This window comes from Pogonomyrmex barbatus, unplaced genomic scaffold (assembly GCF_055798465.1).
Source record: "Pogonomyrmex barbatus isolate J1 unplaced genomic scaffold, ASM5579846v1 scaffold8, whole genome shotgun sequence".
Classification (NCBI taxonomy): Eukaryota; Metazoa; Arthropoda; class Insecta; order Hymenoptera; family Formicidae; genus Pogonomyrmex; species Pogonomyrmex barbatus.
Window position 1 is genome coordinate 9,158,169 of NW_028297182.1, and position 23,483 is coordinate 9,181,651.

At 30.1% G+C, this 23,483-nt stretch overlaps 1 protein-coding gene across 1 annotated transcript in view; it reads left to right on the forward strand.

Moving 5' to 3' along the window:
* Positions 1-22,738, forward strand: part of Ppa (F-box and leucine rich repeat protein partner of paired) — a 35,724-nt gene extending 12,986 nt beyond the window's left edge. Inside the window, exon 2 of the mRNA XM_089084302.1 lies at positions 17,490-22,738. The gene's annotated coding sequence lies outside the window, so the exon portion shown is untranslated. The remainder of the gene's footprint in view (positions 1-17,489) is intronic.
* Positions 22,739-23,483: the final 745 nt, after the last annotated feature.

Here is a 23,483-nt window from a genome sequence, read left to right on the forward strand (position 1 = left end):
GCTTGAATCGCGATGGAAAGCGGAAGTCGATCGGCTCATGTAACGCTATGACGCGTGACAATCTGACGCGTTTTAAAAAATTTGCGTAATATCATATGACTGAATTTTTAACAAAATAATTATAAAAATAATGCTATTGACTTTACCCGAACAATTATCAATTTCTATCCATACTTATTCGGTATCAGGTTCTCTTTGTACGGAAGAGTTGACTTCCATAAGCTTTCTTTAATAAATACTTCCGTATATAATCCAATATAAATAAATACTACTAAGTTTAATTGTTTTGAATAATTTTTATTTATATTATCGTCATTCTCAATATTTAAACAACAATCATATTTGTTTTGAAGAGCAACACTTTTTTTTACTTATAATTTTATTAGTATTTATTCAATATGAAATATTTCTAAAAAGTGATGAAAATAATAACTATCTTAAAATGCTAACAGTAATTTACTAGAAATTATTCTATTTTTTAAGGGTATAAGTTTCGACATGAGGTAAAAGATGGATTCACCTTTTTATACACGGCAGAAGTAGTATATCTATTATTTTTAGAAAAACAAAAGGCTCATTAATCAACACATGATTCATATTTCTTAACATTAACGCCTCCTATATGCAGAAATTATCACTTTGTATGGCAGAGCTTTCTAGAAAAGGAATTTAGATTTATGTCGAGCAATTTTTCCATTCTGATAAATTCGGGCCTTCGTGCGATATATGTAAGAATTTTTGGGCGGGTCTGTACCGGAATGTACAGGCAGCCGGTATTTAGAAGCAGTGGGATCGGAGGATCGACAACGGCAGCAAGCTCGTCTGCCCGCGAGCAGGGTCTCGAAAACCTGAATTTCAACTGTCTACCTAAACTCGACGGCCTCCGGATCCGTCGAAAACGCATTGTCGTATGAGAAATAGTCGATTCCACGATGATTTTGGAGCGATATTATAGAAAAAAATGTGTTCGATTGGATGACCAAAATGTTGGCAGTCATCCTTATTCAAAATGATCAATGTCTAATTAATTGAACCGATTATATCAATGACAGTAATGTGTATAGCAATAAATTTCATTAATTAACGAATGATAGTTCTAATATTACAGCAATTAACTACATGTTTATTGATTATATATTTTGAATGCGAAGCGCCATCCTAATCAAATGCCAAAAATATCCGCTCAAATTGGAACAAATATACCAACATTTGTAACGCACCTATAATGACGGTTAATATAATATTATAATAATAAGTAAAATATAATAATATAATAATATAATAATATAAATTAATGATAATGGAGGAAACTTCTATCTTCAGTCATGATTCGCGACAAATTGTCAGAATTAATATATACGTTACATTATTTTACATAAACATAGAATTATCTTATACAGATTGTAGACATAGAAGATTTTAAAATCTTTGTCTTTATTTTATATGAAATTTGTACAATACATATAAAAGAATTTTTATTATAAATTTATATCATTTCTTATATTCCAATTGCAAAAATTACTTGCTAACCCAATGTTGGCCCAATAATGTTGCTATCGGTATCGCTCTATGGTACGAATCTATTATCGTTCTGTCTGGTTATCATCAAAGATGACTTTATTATCAATTAATAATAGAGAGGAAAAAAAAAGGAAGGATTTTCCTTGAATAATTCCAATAGTGAATAATTCTGCTTATCTTCATTTCGTACAAAAGAAGCGCTAAAAATGACTCATAAATGATAAAATTATTTTCGTCATTTTTCACGATTTTATCCCTCACTCATCATCCTCGTACGAGAAACTCACGCGTTTTACAAGGAATCGCTATGTGCCCGGTTTAAAAACGTGCCGCATGATACACAAGGGTGGTATATCCACTTGTATACGGAGCAACCAGACAGGGGGATCGAGAAGGAGCGGCGGGAACAAGGGGAACACGCACGAAGATTGCATACATTCCCGACAGCAGGTGGGGGAATTCGGTCGGCGAGTAGTACCGACGAAAACCGAAATCGACCGAAGCCCACCGGCAGAAAGAGAGAAAAGGAGAGACACTGACGGGGGGGAAGAGAAAGAAGGATAGAATGTAGTCGCCGTCGCGGTGAGGGAGGGAGGGGGGAGGGAGCACCGTAGGGGCCGAGAAAAGAAGAGAGAGAAACGCAAGGACCTTCGTATGAGTCTTCTCTTCTCTCGCTACCCTAGGTTAGGTGCTATTGTAATCGATTGGAGATGTGGGACTTCCCCTGATCCTCTCCGTCCTTCTCTTTTTGCTTTCTCTTTCGCTCTCGCTCAACCCTTGCCTGTTATATAGACTCGTTACTCATTGTCTGGCAACCCCCGTACGCCGAGTACGAAGGCATGTGCACTGACACACCATCACAACCACGCACATGATCCACACGATGTAGCTCAGAACACACGCGTATGTGTGCGTGCATGTACACACACGCGCACACGCACGCACACACACACACACCACACACACACACACACACACACACACACACACACACACACACACACACACACACACACACCAGAGATAGATATATAGACGGAGTATCGCGTGCGGAGTAAAGTTCGATTTGGGACGCTCACTGCGGGGTTAGAAACGAAACACCTCGTGCCTACGACGTTTCTTTGCGTGGGGCTGGCCGACCATTCGTTACGAGGTATCATATCCAGGAAGACATTCGTTCTCTAATAAAGAATGTTGTGCTCCCCTTCCTAGTATTAAATTTTGTTATACAATTTTGTGGATTAAGTATGCTAGAAGCGTACTGCCACGTAGCGAACGTTCTTGATTGGTATAAAAATTTCTGTTGGAGTCTCTTTCGCATACAAACGCCAAATTGAAAAGTACACCAAGTTTTACATCCATAAAAAATAAAATTTATTTTAACATCTCTCGACTACTAAATGAGTCTCAATATACGTACAATGACCAACGAGTCTTTCTTCGTCAACTTAACCATTCTTGACCCATGCAGGCAGTCCAGCGAATTTTCCTTTGTCCAACTCAACGACCAATAATGGGCGTCATTATTACTTCCCGCAAAGGCCCGCCTTTTCCAGTTCGACACTATAGCTAATTATATATAATAATGATTTTATTTCTAAGTTCTATGTCATAAATATTTGTATAAATTTTAGATTCGAATTTTTTTCGTGTTTTATGAATTTAAATGCTTCAGAGATCGAAGGATGAGAGATCCGTTTAGAAAGCGGGAGATCCGAGTTTGATCCCTGATTGAGTTAATATTTTTCGCAATTTAAATTCATAAAATAGACTGCCTCACCGTACATATCGCGATTCTTTCAATTGTCTGTACGATTAGAAATACGGTCTAGTTTGTATATAAATAAATATTTTTACTGAAATTTAAATTATATTTATACTAAATTGCAATTGTTTCATGATTGCAAAGATGAATATTAATTATATATTTTTTTAATTATTTCTTTCTTATCAAATATATTCTTTTTACATCTTATTTAGATTTATTTAAACTGATCACAAATACTTGCGATATTAAAAAATATTTTATGTCATTCAAATGATTCTCTATAAGAGTCGATCTTTTCCTACAATTTCTCATTACAATCCAGGATTCCTAACTCGTAGCTTCACGTGGCAAAGTTAGAGCCTTCCTAACAAAAGTTGAAAGCATTAAAAAACAAAAGTTGAACAAAGGAGCATAAAGGCAAAAGCAAAAGAGCAAACATTCTTGATATTAAAACGGATATTAAGCTTAATAATAATAAATTTAAATTCTATGACAATAAATTCTAAGATAATTATTGCTAAAAATAACATAAAAAGTTCTTATAAGTAGTATTAGTAAGTATATATATGTTAATAATATATCACATAAAAGTTTAGATAAGATGACTTGGCACTTTAGGATACAAAGGTGATGTATGAGTTTCAGCTTTGGTTGGTTCCGAAGTTATAGCACGATTTCAGCAAGAGGACATATTTTCATTATTATTATTTTTAGGTTTGGTAGAATATTTCTTTAGATGAAAATTGTTCAGGAAAAGTTGTGTAATAGTGGTTAATATTTGAACATTTGATTAATATTACAATTGATTCAATGAAACATGACAACTCATTCCACAATGATGAAATTGTTTAAAGACTCATAACTTTATACTGTCGAACATAAACTATTCCATAATCTGCTTTTTGCAATGATTGAATTGTTGCAAATTTATTCTTTGTGTTTTGATAGTTGGCAGTTTGAGAGAGTATTAGTGGAGAATCTTGTAACACACACTTACATTTTTTTTCATTACAATCATAAGCAATAAAAACTAAAATCAAAGAAAGATAAATCAAGTTAATAATCAAAGAGCACTTAAAAATTGATTAAAGAATAGATATCGAATGTTAAGATTAAAACAATTATGACTTTGTTTTCATATCGTTGAATCTTGTTATTGAAGATTAATTATTACAGATTAATTGAACATTAATTAATACAGTTTACTATAAAAAAATGTATTTGGATATTTATACTAAAATTTTATTAATTCTTTTTAATTGTAACGTTATTATGAAGATTTCCTGTCTAGTTAAAATAATTCATAGATATACTATTTTTATCTTTCTAAGTCAAAATTTTTTTCATGTATTCGATGGAAATAACTGTTAAATTAGAAAAATTCGCATTGAGATTATCATCAATGGGGTATAAAATTTTGTGATATGACCATAGTGTTTCATCTTCATTTTTTTACGTTACTACTATACACTTTCATATCTCTTTAAGGATAATTTCTTTTGAATGAGCTTGTGTTTTTCTGGTAGTGAAATGAAATCAAACATTACTTTTATGGTAGTCATAGCGAAGTGAACAAGTAAGACAAAGGCAGTAGAAAATTCAGGAAATTTTTGATTTTGGTAAGAAAAGAGACTTGCTTAATTTTAATATAATTTTACTTTTATGGTAGTCATAGCGGAGTGAATAAGTAAGACACAGGCATTAGAAAATTCAGAAAATTTTTGATTTTGGTAAAAAAAAAGAAACTTTTGATTAATTTTAATATAAAAACATTTTTAATCATAATTTAATGTAAGAAAAGGTCATCTGTTACCAACATCTCCGATGGGATAACCAAAACATCTATAAACTGCAGATTTTTATTTGTCGGTCATGTTCAGTTTGTATTGTGGCAAAAGTTTTATTTATAGATATGAGGATTAGGTGACATATTATCCTGATATCAGTCTTGTTTAATAGTCTTTCTCTTTTTTTAGTATTATAATTATTCTTAAAATAAATCTCACTAGCCTTTATTATCTCTAGAATCATCTATAGAATCATCTATAGAATCATCAGAGTAATTAATATATCCATTATATATTGCAAATTTGAAATCCATAATTGCAAAAAAGATTCAACCAAAATGTAACTTTTAGTCTTTTATTTAAAGTGAGGTCGGGATTTAATATAGTATAGTTTTTAAAAAATCAATTCATTCATTATCGTTTCGTGGAAGTAATATAATGCTTCTTGTATTTCAGGGACATGTATTTTTAACAATAATATGATTAACATAGGTCTTTTGCATGATTAATACTTTTACATTTCAGCGAATAATATTATAACGTTGTTAAAAGTATAAGATCCAGTATACATTGCTTATTTCTTGCGACAATTCCGATGTATTTACATTATCCTTCAGGAGTAATTAAAACTTTTCCTGTATGAATACTGAAACATGCTGAAATTTACTAGACGTGTCATTGGTATCTGGAAAATTGTAATTTGTCATTGTCTGTCCTTTCGATATTATAGCTATTCAATACATAATATCTTAACAAATTTCAAGTAAGAATGATCTTCTTACGGAGACGGAAATCTTTCGACTAGTAGAGGCATGTAATTTTGCATCATTGTCTCTGTTGGTCTATAAATAGCTATATTACGTAACACTCATGCATATTGTGATTATCAACAACCACTAGTTCTAAATTATTCGGAGCTAAGTAGTCATTGTTATCATCCGTTGGACTCGTTTTGAGATAGCGTTGCATCGGGTACATCCATCTGTATCACTCCGTGATGTAATCTTTGTGTTGATGTGTGACAAGTACTTGGCAATTGACTATGGGACGAGTATTTCCTGCGGATTTAAGGAAATTGAATCCTTTTCATCGCTGTAACGATTCTCAATTAATGTCCATCACTGTTTTAATAAATCAAGTGTATAAATAAATGGTCATATCATATAAAAAAGCACAAAGAACCTTTTTTAGAAATTTGGATTTATTTGTTTTAGATTCCTATGAACTATCTTACAGTGAAGGAATGTTGAAAGATTCTAAAAATAAATGTCGTTGGTAAATCTTGATCCAGTAACCTATTTATGTAATGATTAATCTTTGCCTCCAAAATCAATTGCTGATCTACATTTTGTCGCTTAAGTCTTAGTAGCTTGTGTTACATTTGCTTGTATGGCTGATTCTTCTTACATTCAACCGCACAATTTTTAATATTATCATAATATTGTGCGATAATCATTAAAATTGGTTTCTAACAAGCAAGTTTCAGCTCAATTTATGAATTCTAATCTCTGCTATCACTATCTTTCTAATCTCTCTAATCTCGTTTATTACTATAATTTTTTTCAATTCACCTATATGAATGATTCAAAATCTGTATTACGGAATAATATTTTTACATTATTACTATTAAGGAAAATCTCTAAAATTTTGTAACGACTAATGTTATTAATCAGACATTTTTTATTCCTGGAGGATCTTTTAAAATAAAAAATAGTTTATTTTATTGAGAAATACCTTTATATGCTCCGTATTTGTCTCGTTGGCTGTGCAAGATAACGGTGTCGATGAATACAACAGTCTATCAGATCAATTAAATATATTTTCGGTTTTCATTTATGGAAAAATTTTATCAAATATTTTTTAAATATTGTCATATTTCTAGGTTTTAAGTAAAGTTTCATTCAAAAAATATTATTTTAAAATCGCAATAATAAACACATAATCAATTTTCATCGCCAAGATTTAGAGATTTATTCAAATGCATGGTATAAAAAAAGTGGTTGTTTACAATAGATTAATAAAATTTGTTGTTTTGTGTGTACTGCAATAGGATTATCGATCTAAGTTTAAAAGAATTCTTATTTCATAAGATTACAAATAAATATATAAAATACACATAAAACTACATATAAAAAGTTATCTCTAATTTTTTCAAAAAATTCTATAAAAATTGTATAAAAATATACGAGCAAAAATATAAAAGTAAAGAAAATATATTATTATAAATTATATATAATATTAATAACAAAGCACTTCCGTTTATGTCACGAAATTTTCCTTATTTCAAATTTCTTATGAAAACAATGTCAGTTTATGTAAACATATTTATAATACATAATCCAAAGTTATTCTATAATGTGCATACGTTTATACTTTGTAAATTAAAAAAAATTTTATATTACACAATTATATATCATATAATAGCTGTTTTTCTATGTTTTTTTCTCGCGCAAATAATGATAATATCTGTCTATCAATTCTTGAAAATTATAATTGTAATTGCCTTCAAATTTTGGTGTTACTCTAATAGAATTCTCGTCGTTATGAAATCTTCATTTTCAAAGCATTTCTATCAAGACTTGTCGACTCACAAGGAATCCTCACAAAGTGTCAAATTCTGATTTTAATGAAACTTTGTATACATATGAATAAATAGATGAATTTAGAAAATATCAGTTGCGGTCGAAAAATGGTTTTAAGGGATGAAATCATCTCTTATGTGTAATGTTTTCCGCTTTTTCCGTTATATCTCGAAAACTATTCGAGATATCAAAAAATGTTTTATACAAAAGTTTTACAACAAAATTACCTCAATCCATTCGCATAAATAATATTTTTCAAAAATAATTATTTAAAAAAATTTTTTTGAAAATTTTGAAAAAGCTGAAAATTATAAAACTTATAAAACCGCTTTTTATTATAAAACTAGTTGTAAGTAGATGTAGAGTAACGATTTTATTATAAAATTAATTGTGTACTCACATATCCGTGTTCACATTATTTTTTTTTTTTCATCTTTTCCATTACAAGAAAATGATAAGGTGCTATCATTTCCACACCATCTATCATGAGATAGATAGCACGGTGCGTTTTTCTTTTATAGTGGTTTCCTAGTAGGACTATTCCACTCTTATTTATTTATGCACGAATTATTCCAAATTCTCTCTTTCTCTCTCTCTCTCTCTCTCTCTCTCTCTCTCTCTCTCTCTCTCTCTCTCTCTCTCCCTCTCTCTCTGAAATAGTTTGAGACATAACTTTTAAAATAATATGTTTAGAAAGATATATTATTACATAAAAATTCACTCCTTTGTAACTTTTATATGACAAAATATCTTTTACATTATGGTACTACAAAATGATGAAATTTTTTTTTTATTTTAAATCTGTGTGAATTTCAATATTTCCATGATATCAAGATGAGTTACCATGTCATATGTTTCCTGTATAAACATATTGTTTTATTATAAAAAGTAATATGTATTTCTTATAAATATTTAAAACTAATTGTAAATCTTGCTATTAATACTAACATGATTGTTATATGATAAAAATGTTCGTAATTATATTCTTCAAAAAAATGCTGCATAGAAAAATATTTCTTGCATCAGGAACATCGTATTATAGCAGGTGCATCACATATGGAGCGTGGTACTTCTTGAATATCCTTTCCAGAGAAACAAAAATGTACTGGATTTTCAAATTGTGGCGATTGTTCTTCGATATATCCATTCTTGCACCAGACACATTTAAAAAGATTATGAAATCGCGGAGAGAGATTATTGCTTACCAGAATAAAGTATAAAAAATTAATAAATTCATTGATATTTGAAAAATGTATTTTTTAAACGAAATATTAAAAGAAATGTGATGTAAATTTTCCTGATTTTAATGCTATGAACAGAACAAATATTGTTTGTCTAAACATTATTTCTCCTAGACTTAATATCCACTGGATATAATGTTTTTCTGGATTTAATGTTCATCGAGTTCTTAAAATTTTTTAATATAATAAAAAGAAGAAATAATATTTTATCTTTACAAGAAACAATGATTATTAGTTATAATCACATATTTAATAAAATACATTACTACATCTGGCGACGTCTGCTGTAATTGTATTTCGATGGTTGAAAAGACCAAAGATTTAGAAAGCTGAGACTAACACTTGTTCATTAGGAGTATATATATATATATATATATATATATATATATATATATATATATATATTTGACACTTACTACAAGACGGTCTATTTATTTTCTACCTTATTTAGTATATTAAGAATCAATCGCTACAACTATCTAACTAACAGTTGTCGCCCTGGATCGAAAACATCGACTTAGGATTGTCATTTTTTGCAAATTTGTAACTGGACTTCGAACTGGACTTTGTCTGATCACGGAGTTGACATTTTTACTTTATTCCTTATATTTTTTTTTCTGATTGTATTACATTTCACGTGGCACTTGGAATCTATTCGAAAAGCATCGAGAGAGAAAAATTTTTTTTTAGCCACTTATCATGTTTTTGCTTTCTTCTAGATATAAACTCATCATCTCATCATTATCGCTAATTGTTATATTATATTCTGTAGGTTCTATTTTTCTAATATTTCACTGCTAATGTATGATCGGATTAAAAGTCTAATCCGAACTAAAATCCACATTGATTTGAGTTGTATTTGTATATTTTCAATTCCATAACGATTGATATATTATTAAATGCTAAACATTATATTATTATTGTATTATTTACGATAAATGTTTAACATTTTTAGTAAATTTATTAGTTTATATTTTAAAAGTCTTTTATCAATTTTATAACTTTTCTGATACAATATCATGTATGAATTCATAAATTTGTATCAAAATACTTTGACTCTTGGTTAATTTACTTTTTGTTGTAATTACAAAATATATTAAACAATGTTCCCGTTAGGAATAACTGTTTCTCTTTTAGGAACTTCATTGAAATTATTTACATTTCTTTCACAATCATCTTTGCAATCAATATGAACCGTAAATATTAGTTCACATTTAAAATATATATATGAAATAAAATTAAGCATTGATTGCTGATATTTTGTATCGTAAAATTCAAACTTAAGTTTAGAATTGTTGTTTTATAGAATTGCAAATAATAAATGTTTATAAAAAAATTATCTTTGATTTTTTTTTTAAATGTCTCATAAAAATAGATGAGAATATATTATTAATTACATGTAATATAATGAATAATAAAAAAAAAACACTTTTACTTTATCAAATTTTTTGTAAAGACGATATTACAATTTATGTAAATATATTTATAACTCTACTATAAATGTTAAATATTTATTCTTTTTCTTTCTATATCTATTATGATCTATATATTAAAATTAAATCTTATGATTATAAAATTTTCACACATGGTGCCTTTCTTATTTTAGCGCTACTTATTGTAAGTCATATTCATATTCTGTAAACTCTGCATCTCAGAATTATTAAAATATTATCAACTTCTTGAATATTATTCAGTGATTGAAATATTTGAAATATTTAATCATTGTTAATGCATGACATAATCATTATAATCTTGTGGAAAATGTTTAAAATTATTAGCATTGTTATAATTATTTATATAAATATTGCATTCTAGCTTATTTAATACGCTGATATTAACGCAATACATATAGACAAATAATTTGAAAGTACAATAGACTGTATCTCTTCAAATCATTATCATTCATTAAAAATAAAACGAAATTAATTCTATGAGTATGGTAGCGGATAAAGATTTCTTTAAAAGTAAGCTATTAGCCATTTCCACTTGCCATTTAAAGGTAACCGGCATGAATACTAATGTCTCATTTGCTAATGTTTCGTTCTTTTCTATATAAATATAATTTCCATTGTCTACATATTCACTAAATTTCTCTTCCAGTTAATTCCAGAGTTAGTTCCCTATTACTATGGTATCGATATGCTATCAAAAATCATATACATTCTAAAAAAACCCGTTTTATACATGCTGAAACGGATAGTCCGTCCAATAACCGTTTTGTTCTATTACTCGATACAGCTGTTGAGGTACGAAATCACGAAGCAAAAAAAGTCATTCTTGCCTCGAAATGCTTCCCATGCATTCTTCGCGTATGCAACCAAATCTTCTCTCGTCATAATCAAGATTCTACGTATAAATCATATATGTCCATATCCATTTTCAATTAAATTAAGTTTCAAAGATTTCTCTGGCCAATCGAGAACAATAATCTGGATATTATGAAACCATTTTGTAATATGGGAATTATAGAGGAATTATTATAGACTGAAATTAAAACAATTGAAACAGAATTTTTCAAAATATTAATATATCATATTAATATATTCGTGAACATGGCTCGAGTCCCTACTTCAATATTTAATTGTTTTTCTTTTATAATTTAAATCTATATTTCCATTTTTTTCGTCATATCAACTTCATGTCCATAATTATCTTCTTCAGCACGAAGATCATACGAATCTACAAGTTGTACATCATGAGGTCTCGATAGATTTTCGAAATTAAGTTTCTCGTATTCAATAGCGTTGTTTATGGAATTCCTTTTAAATCGCAAATTGCATCGTAAAATTCTACTTCGTGATGATTAACAGGAATGACAGCGAGATGTGCGATAAGACACATTGTAATTAACAAATTTATAACGTTCGCTATATTTATGGTTAACGTTTTAACACAAATGCTTGAATAACTGTTATGTGAAAATTTACCACAGAAAGTATCATATATATGTACAATATGTTAAATAACATACGAATGAAATGCAGAAACGGATGGTTCTTTTATAAAATGAAGATAACGAATATCAAATTACATATATATATATATATATATATATATATTTATCTCCAACATTCATTTATTGCATCACATCAATCTCGATAATTTTTCAACTATTCAAGGTCGATAACTTTTTTGGTCTTCTTATTTTGTTAGACATTAAACTTTCACACTCAAATATACCGGAGAGTTTTATATAAATAATGATACTAACATGTTATATTATTTTCTAACATATACATTTTCTATGCTGGATACATGTTAAAGATAATGATAAGAAGTAAGAAATGTAAATAATATATAATTACTTACATTTTTTTATCATAATTAATTATACTTTTCTATATAATACATGTTTTTTGATATATTTCATCCCTAAAACTGTTTACTAGCAGCAATAAAAAATTATTTTATGATTATATCTATTTATTATATATTTACGCAAAATTATATATTTTTTTAACACTTATCAAACTTTTCTTATTAGTGAAATATGTCGTACGACGAAATGTGATTCAGTAAGAAATTTTTTTAAAAAATAAGAAATGACCAGTCATGACGGTAAATATATAAATTTTTTTTCTTTTGATTTTGATAATTTTAAATATTGTCTAGTTTACAATCTTTGCTATTTGATTCTGAAGTTAGTTTAATTGAAAGCAGGACTGTGTTAATTACAATGAGCTTGGTCAAGCAATTTAGTGCTCAATTAAGCGAATTACGCTGCAAGTTGTCATATAAAAGGTGTAAAGCAATTGGATGCTCAAGTGTAAATGTTAGTTGCAAGAGAGCTATTTAGATTTTTGTTAATTTTGTTAAATAATCAAGATCATTGTACACTTAGGTACTTACGATTAGTCTATTGGCTCATAATTCGATTAGAATAAGAATCTGTATAAGAAATGACAAAATATGAATGAGATGTTCGAAATTTGTTAAATTCGCGAATGTGTGTAACTTGAGTTTAATATTTGATAGATTACGATTTAAAATTCATTGAAACGCATTTAAGACATGAAGTTTTATCTGAAATAGAGAAGGATTATAATTAAAAAAAAAATCACGTCGAATATTAAAATATAATGCAATAATATGTAAGACTCTTTCCGAACATAACTTATTGATCATATATGATACTCTTCTACTTATATTTAATTGACAGACTTTATCAATTAAATTTTTTGTTATTAATCATTATTAATTTTTGTAATTAATCGATTAACGTTATAATTAATTGGACAAAGATTTAATTCTTCCTCTACCAGTTTGCTGGCAAATTGGCAGCAGAAGCTGAACAGACCTTGCTATGGGTAATTTGGCAGCAGAAACCAATTCTGCTGCCAAACTGCCTATAGCAAGGTCTACTCGATTTCTGTTACCAATCTGCTGTCAAATCGTTACAGACTCTGTTCGATTTCTGTCAATCTGCTGGCATTATCTGTCAGGAAGTTCTGTCATATCTCTGGCAACAGTTTGGCAACAGTTTGGCAACATCAGATCAGATAAAACAGATCCTATGTTGGATTTGTTGTCATTTTGATATCAAAAACTTGCAGCAGGCTTTGCTTAAAGTCTGCTTGTGCAAATTTGGTTATCTGGATAACTTTGAGTTAATTTCATGATTTTTTTTTCTGAAAGAGATAGATTCTTTGGTGACATTGATTGTTTTAATTCCAATATTTCTTTAATTAACGAGTTTTAAGTAGTTATTAGAGGACTCGCAATATTAAATTAATATATAATCATCAAAAGAAGAGTTAATGAGAATACGATGCAGTAAATGTTGCGCAATATATAACATACTTTAATTTAATATTACAGTGGTCCAAGATTCGAACATTTCGATTCTATTTCCAATGATTTTATTATTTAATTTTATATTTCACATTTCCGACATAGGATGAGAACTTCTAAAAATGATAAGACTAAAAAGTTCCGACGGTTAATAAGCCGAGTGAAAATCAAGTGCAACCAAGAATGTAAGTCCAGTAAGAAATTTTATGTTGGTAAAATAAATCATTCTCAATAAAATTAACAATTGAATCAGTAAAGTGTTTAAACTTAAATAAGCTTTCCTTAATTATTATTACTAAAATATCATAGGATGCATATGACGTGAAAAATGTACGTACGTAACTATTTAGCGGATGGAACGCGCGGTAAGACGAATGTATGATGACCGTAACTAACTGTAACGATGATCGTAGTAGGCGAGGAAGGAAGAAAGAAGTGCGGAAGTAGGGGGCAAACGGGAACTAAGAAAGATAAAAGAAAACCCAGAAGCGGTATACTCTAGCAGCTTAAGCTATTTTCGTTGTTCATTGTTATAAGCTTTTATATTAAAAAAAAAAAGAAACGAATTTTTCCGGACGGAAGTGTCATTTTAGCGCGCCGAATTCGCAATACGATTGCGTGTTTCGAAGGATGTGAGAAAGAGGGGAGTTTTTTCCCCTCCTCAGCGGATGCGTACCACTATGTGTGATATACCTGCGTATTAATTAATTACAACTGCGTAGATTATCGATTCAAACATAATACATACAAAAACATGATAACGTGTGTGTACACACACACACACACACACACACACACACACACACACACACACACACACACACACACACACACACTAATCCGCGGGTTTTTGTTGATACGTTTACGTTTGTACCGTTGAACGGTTTTTTTTTTCTCGTTGATTTACATCGATGCTGTTTCTGCCAGCTATGTCTGATCGAGAACGATTACTAAAACTCGACGGTCGTATAACGAAATCATTATACCACTAGTAATATATGTGCAACAATCATAATATGTAGACTTGTTTCGGAATTGACGGATATCTGAAATTGTTTGTTACGAAATTTAAAATAGATTTTTCCTTATACGTAATATTATTATTCATTATGTTTCTAAATTGCAGCACTCTGTATTTTACGGATCAATTTGAAATTTAAATCTTATTAAAGAAAACAACGAATAACTTTTTTTAATACAATTCATAGACATATATTATTATCTGAACGTAATATATTCTTTTTGCCAATTCTGAGACATTCTACTAAAATATATTCTTCATATAAATCATTTTTTTTTTCGTTGATACTAGCCGATCGATCGTCCTCGACTTTGTTGTCATCGTTAGCAGGGGCGGATCTTGAGCACAAAATGATTTAAGGCTTCCTCCATTTCTATATTTGTTTGCTTTCCTTCCATTTCACGCAGTTTGCATTTACATCAATAATAAAAGTGAAATAAAAATAAGAGTAACCTTTTTGATACATTTCTTGCGGTCAGATTTTTTAGCATGCTTACTCTAACGATTAACATTAATGTTAATAATCAATTGTTTATATATAAAAATTAATATTCTAAATTAATGTTACCTATCAATTACGATTTATTTAATTTTATTATATTATAATTATTGCTCTTATTCGCCTAAATATATAATTACTATTATTATCGCGACATTATAATATTTGAAACTCTTTTAACAAAAGGTCAAAAAATAAGAATTATTCATAGAGAAAAAGGAACTTAACTTTGATTTTTACATATCAATATTTCTCAGGTTGATAAAGAGATAAAAAATATCTGATTATACAAATAGAATCTCCAGATTGTTCAGTAAAATGTTATTACTTATTTATTATTGGTTTCAGTTACCGCTTGGAAAGCATATAATTATTATAATTTCTTTATTAAATTTTGATAACGAGGAAAGGCAGGTCCTAGTTAGGCAGACGTCAATTAAATCATCGAATTCTTGATGAAATCAAGATCATCGAATCCAAATGCGACGCGATTGAATTATCGAATTTAAGTTTTGTCTTTATTTATATCTTTAAGTCATCCTCATCCGGAACATGATTTTCATGCCTGCTTCCGTGCACCATACATTGTTCGGTTCGCTGCCTGAAGCGCCGCATAAAGCCATCATATGAAGCTGGCAGCTATGGTGGATCAGTTATATGATGACGTGCGCAGCAGAAAAATTAAATATCTGCCGGTTGTAAACGATATGGATAAATGACAGTATCTGTTGTTAATTAACAAAATTCAGTAACGATGGAAATTCGTTGTTTTACTTGTATACCATCATTGAATAAAAAAATATCATAGAAGAGAAATATCACGGAAGAAAAAAATAGATTCAAAATTATTTGCGAAAAAGAAATAAAATAAAAAGAAGAAAATACGAATTGTCAAAGGAATTTTAATGTACTTAATCTTGATCATCAAATTAAATTTCGTTTGCCACTTTTCACATTAATTTTAACTTCCCGTAACCGTAATTTGTAAATTTCTGTAATTTTGAGTTCTACACAAATTATTAACCTAATAAATAAAGACATTTTTGAAAAAGTCTTAGCTCGAATTACTTTCTACATACGTAAAAAAGATGCGTTGCGTTAAGCTATAAAGTCCTGTCAAAGATAAATTTCATAATTTCTATCAAAGTCAGTTTTTTATCATTTTTAGAATGTCGTCTAGAGGAAAAATGTTTGAAATCTATTACATGCGTCTGAAATAAATAAAAAAAAGCTAAGAATAAACGTAAAACTTACTTTTGCGTATATTAATACATCGTGATTGTTACATGATTATTACATTTTTTTTATTACTTTCATTTATTTTTATGAAGATACTTTTTCGCAGAATAAAATATTTGTCTAAACATATTTTTAATTACATAAGATTTGGCAAATAAATCTAAAATAAAAAGAATAAAATTAGATTGAAGATAAGATTAGAATGAGAGTGACATTAATTTTAGTAAAATACTTATGTCGTCCGCGCATCTTCATCGATTTTTTTCTTTTTTTGTATCTTTTTTATATTTATTAAATTTAAATCTATTTCTTAAAATTGGGTCATGCAATTTTTACTTTCTATCTTAATTATTTATATTTTTTCTATTTCATTAATTATTCAGCACTTCACTACGTAAGTGCTCGTATGATAATCTTATGCGTAATAATATAACGCAGATTTGTTTTTATATGAGAAAAGTTATTTGTTTCACATTTTCTAAGCTCTACGAACAGATTGCACAGTAATATTAAATAAAAGTTTTTGAATAATTATAAATACTTCTGATTATACTTCTGATTATGTCATCAAGGTAAAAAGTTGTGTTGCTATGTCAATTTATGTCAATTATATATATTTCTAATGGTAATATTGATTAATGGTAAAGAAATGATCCAGGCATGATCATATTATTTTTAATAAATTTAAATCTAATTTTATTTATTATTTATTATTTATAAGTAGGGTTCGGCTGTTCGCGCGATTTTCTGTGTCCATTGCATACCACTCTGTGTGTGTGTGTGTGTGTGTGTGTGTGTGTGTGTGTGTGTGTGTGTGTGTGTCGGTGAACATCTTTAAGAAATATTGCTATCTCATTTCAGTGAGAACATCCAATACATGTAACCTTATAAAATTTTACTCTTTATTTGTCGTTTTTTTATTCAGATTATATTTATTCAGAAATGGAAAGGCTAAGCAAACTAAATATTTAATGCAATCTAAATATTTTATACATGAAGATCTACATAATTAATTTTATTTTCTTTAATTTTATTTGTAGATCCATAATAGATCCGCCCTTGCTCAATGTGCAGCAGCTGCAATCTCGGATTAATGCTAACATGTCACATCTACCGTTTGCAAATAACGCGAACGCTTTCGCTGGTAAATAGTTTAATTGACAGGATGCCAAATGCCAAATGTTAGTTGTAAGTAGTCTTGTAGCGAATTACTCGTTTTAACGAGTTCTTTCGCGCGGACTTCTACTATCTCATCGTGTAGCAATATCAAAGTTCCGCGCCTTCATCTGTCAAGGACGGAGGAGTAGACGAAAAGGACAGCTGCGATCGGTCGCGATTTCTAAATTTTTGCGGAAGTTTACTCGAAGACTTATCGGAATGAAGAAAAATTCTAAAGAAAAATTTCTGATTCCACTGTTTTCGAAATATATATATATATATATATATATATATACTGAAAAATTTATGTGAAATATAAATATGATTTACATTCATCTTGAATTTATTTTATATTGATTAAATTAGTACAAATTTTAATTGAACATTATAGTAGACCAAATAAAATCTAATCAAACGCAACAACAAGAAATATTCCAAATAACATCTGTTAATCATGCTTTGGAATATTAATTTTTCTGATACTAAAAATGGGTTTGATCGAGCAAATCTGTCGCCGCGAGAATGCTTCTGTATGTGTGGAATTGCTTTTGAGAAATTTTTTTTCGTGTACAATGACACGTCGATAGTGAATTCTCGAATCCGCTTGTCAACGATGAAAAACTATTATTATGCAAAATAGACATTAGGTTCTTTTTAAATTTAATTTCGGTTCGAACAAAATGGCAAGAATTTCGCCGAAGCGCTGTTCCTTCTGCTGTTAAGCAGAATATTATTATCGATCAATCAAACTGCGATTTATGTCGTACAAATAAAATTTACATTATAGATACGGCAATCACGCAAAAATATTTATAATTATTTTGCTACTTGTAAATCACACTTTGCTATAAGCAACCGAATTGAACCTATCGAATTAAACCCTATATCGCAATATTTGCTTTTTATGGAATATATAATTTGGAAATATCTTTTGTTATCGATTATACAAATTCTATTCACATCCGTATTGAGAACGCAAATAAAAGTGGTCATCAGCATTAAAATAAAAAACTAACATTAAAACGATTAAATCAAGTTACAACAGACTACAGTTCGAAATTTCTAATTTCGGTCGAAGTCCGTTATTATTGTTATCGTGAATCTATTATTGTTAGCGGGTTATTCTCGATAATACGTGATATTTCCGAACTTGCGCAACTCGCAAAAGACGTGACTCACGAAACTTGTTTTGTCAACTTCTAGAAGACAATTTATTTGTATCATAAAGAGATTTATTACTTGCACGGAAGTTAGTTCAACTATTTTTTGTGAACAGAGATTATTATTATATTCGCGCCAATGCAGTTACGAGAAACATAATAGGAGCGAAACGTGAATTTTTTTGTTCATATCAAAAGGCGCGATGAAATATCAGAAATAGAGAGAGACCGAAGTTTTCATACGCGAGACTCAAATTGTTGCTTGGAAGCTTTGCACTATCTGTAACGTTCTATAAACGTTCACGCGGGTTATCGCGGTAAATGTACCTGAAACGATTGCGTGAAAAAATATTTATTCCGTGTGTTTATCCTGACACAGTTTTATCTGTATTTGCTTTTGCGATATGTGTACGTGGATTATTGCAGATAAAAACCCATGCAACCCTTCGTTCTTTTATATTTTTCCGAAGTGGTTATCGTAACTAAGCTTTATCAAGATAAAGTATGACACATCGCCTTTAAAATTAATTTTAAAAGATTGCAAGGGGAAATATCTTTTTTTTTACAATTTCATAAAAAAACTATCTATTTGAATACTTATTAATACTTATTAATACTTATTAATTTTATTAAGCGATATTCTTCTCTTTTTACTTTTCCCTCAAAATAAAAGACTTGTTTTTTATGTTTTTTTTTATATATGTAAAATGCATCGTTCTGATTTCATTATCATAAATATCTGCATAATTAAAGTCTCGTTATTTTCAATCATGTCTTGCGCCTCAAAGAGACATACTTGGAAATTTCCTTTTGTCAGCATTGGGCTGTTCAGATTGATGCAAAGTTAATGACGTCTATTTCTGACATGCATTTGCTTTTGCTAATTAAAAGGACCTAATAGGTCATCAATACGCGAGTCTCTGTCTCAACTAGATAACAGATTTTCATTGCAATTCAATACTCGTCGGAGAAACTTGTTTGAAACACTGGTTGCCTAATATAATGCAGAGTGCTCGTTAGTTTGAGGACAAATACCAATCTGTGTGTTTTTCGCGACTTGATAATCCTGATGATGATTCCTGAAAGTTAATGAGGCTTACTAGTCTCTCACGAATTTGTATAATCGATACTTCCGTAAATTACTTGGAAATTCCAATTAAGTACGGAATTCATGCGATCGAATATCCGGACTTCGGACGATGAATAATAAACCACAGCATTTTTTCGATACGTTTAACCCTAAACGCGTAAATGTAATGGTCCGTCTATAAATATTATTTATGGTGAACCGCGAGATCATTTTGCGGTAGTGCAAGTACCTTTGTAACATGGTATCTCTTCCATTTTTTCTACGTGTATTTAGATCTTACCAAGGTCAGTTTGCGGGAATCGTAGTTAACGCAATTGACTATTGTATCACAGTTTTTTTTTTTTTTTTTTTTTTTTTTAATTAATCGGTTAACTGCGATATCTATTAATCAATTTCGGTAAGAATCGCTTCTCAAATTTATATTTGATTTATTAGTAAAGTAACTCCGGTTTACAGTATATGATTAACGGCATTTGAATCGAAGTGATTGATTGGTCGACTTCAGTGCTAAACCGAAAATACTCGAGAAATAGTATCGCCCGGATAATCGAGAGCGGGCAAAGTGATCGCACGACACTGTTTCTCTTTTCTCTTTTTCCGCTCTTCGATTATTCTGTTCGATAAAAGTAAGTAGCTTACATACGATAGGCCGCGTGGAAAAATACCTCGAATGTTTGAACACATTGTAAGTAGCTTATGTACGATAGGCCGCGATGAAAATACCTCGAACATTATTACTATCCGCGGTTATATGCCTTAAGATATGCGTTAATTTCCTTTCAGTTTTCCTTAGAATCGCGAGAGATGCCAATATCTTTGATCTATTTTTTTTTTCTCTTTTCGTATTATTTTAATCAACTTTCATACTTTCGAGACAAAAAACATCGCGGATATCGATCTGCCACCAGCTTTCTATCAATGTCTTGTGGAATTTTGTAATTTCTGATTTTTACGATACGGAGTATCGTATTTCTCTTATCAGGCAAAGTATGATAATGAAATATTTAGTTGATACCTTCTAATCCTCGTATCTATAGTGATGTAGCAACAACTGGCTTTGTGTTCGACCCCCGAGCAATTAATATTTTTGAAACGAAATATGACATATTTAATTAAGATAAGAGATTACAATATTCTACAAAGCTTCCGCATTTTTTATCAGTATGATAAATAGCGGGGTAAAATAAGAGCGTAATTCCAATGAGTTTACTTATATGTATTTCAGTGTGAAGTGACCTGTATAAAGATCATATATTATCTATTTATATCTTGTATCATACAAGTTTTTATTCACTTTATACTTTTTATTCACTTTATACTTTTTTTTAACTTTTCTAAATTTTAACTAGCCAAATTAATCTCTTGTAAAACTGAAGCGAATATTCACAGAAGCGATAATTTTGCTGAAGTTTATTAAAAATTTAATTAGATCCAGATCTAAAAATAATTTTGTTGGATCTTCAAAATAATTATGTAGAATATTCAAATTGTAGAAAATTAAAAATTTTTTGCGGATAATATGATAATAACATAACTGCTTAAGCATCTTATAGCATAATTATTCTGATGGATCAACAAAGTCATTTTCAGATCTGTATTTAATCAAATTTTTAGATACTTGGGCAAAACCGCTCTTTTCATGCATGGATGACGGGATGCTCGGACTCGGGATTCGCCGACTATAAGTCTATTATTATACGGAATCATGTGGTATTCGAAAATGATTCATGTAATGCTTATTAGGAATAATGGAACTCAGCGTAAGATACGTCTTCTCGTAACTTGTAACGCCAGAACTTGAACTCATTGGAATTATAATTTCTGCCGCGAACGATTGGCTGATAATAAATCATGTATGATATAGCAAGCGATCCTATACATTTGGAACGATGTGCGCGAACGATCGGGTCCCTTTTTTAATCTTAGGAAAACCTTCGCACTTTAATCGGTTTGACCCGAGGAGGCGGATAACTCGCGCGTCGCGAACGGATTTCAACCCTCGTTCGCGTGCTGCTTCTCTTCCTCCTTTATCCCATATCCGAATACCCCGAGCGAATCGTATCGTAGTGCGACTTGGTGCGAAAGAGAAAACGCGATCGATACTAAGAGAGAGAGAGAGAGAGAGAGAGAGAGAGAGAGAGAGAGAGAGAGAGAGAGAGGAGGGGAAGGGGTAGAAGAGAAGGAGAAAGAGAGAGAGCTATCGAGCTATTCGTATACCTCGAGTGAGACTCGCGATGATGCAACGTACCATTGCATGAGCGAAGCTTAAAAACTCTTAACTCGAAATATCCTTCTACCGAACACTTTTGAAGAAGACGAGACGATCTTCCGAGTTTCGATCTGGTTAATACCATATGTATATATATATATAAAACAACTAATATTACATTTTACGAAAAGTTAACCGAGTATTTGTTAAATCTTGAATTTGCAAATTTTTCTAATTTTATTTTGGAAAGATTGTAAGAATTCAAGAATTTTTTTGCGAACTCTGGAGCTCACTGAGAAATTAATGTAAAGTAGATATTTCGAGTTGAGACTTAACGACATTTAAAAATGTCAAATAGAATTTACTACTGTGCGTATATACATATGTACACATACATATATGTACGTATGTATGTGTGTATGTGCGCGCGCGCGCGCGTATGTGTGTATGTATAGATAATATGTATGTGCATATGCGTATGGAAGAGAACACGAGCGGAATTCGGCCTGCTGATCACTCCGTCCGCGACAGGCACACTGTAATTATATGCATATTGTAAATACTCAATTGACGAAGTACGTTAGGTAAAACACACGTACCATCGCGTAATTGTAAATATTAAACATGGAAAAGATATTTGTTAAATATAGAATATGTTACGTTTTTCAAGAAGCCACAATGTTTTTTTGATTCCTGCCCGTCATATATCCCTATTATTAAAAGTTTCGAAAAGATTCTTCATTAGAGAACTTACTTTAATTCTCTTTGCACCTTTTCTGATGAATCTTATTTTTTTTTAAAAGTTGTACAAGATAAAGTCCATAACTGTCATCCTTATTAAAGTTTATGAATTTTCTGATTAATTTGAGGTATATCGATAAATATTTTTCGAGATATCTGTAAATATTTTGATTAAAAATATTAGTTTTGATTAATTAAGATGCAAATTTATTAAAGATTACAAAATGGAACATTTAATAAAACTTTTGCTGAAAAAGAAAATATAATAATCATATATCTCGAATCACAAAATTAAACTATCTTGTATTATTCCCCTATTTCTTTATGTTCAATGACGGACAATGACAAGGATTGAAAAAAGAAAGAAGATATTCAAGATATACACAAGGTAAGTGCAAATTATTCAGTTTCATCGATTCTTTTTCGGACTGATGGTATCGATGTGATATTATTGAATAAGATGGTATTATGTGTAAACTTAAAATAAAACGCGGAGAAAAATTGACGATTGCGACATTATGTCGCATAAATTTGCAAATCGTGGAGTAATTCGTACATCGTCCGCGCACTTATGAAACACGGACACGTGCAGACATCGCACGTACAAACGGACGGGTGTAATTCACGTTGATTAACTCGGGCAACGTTATAGAGAACGGTCAGCCACGACGCGTGA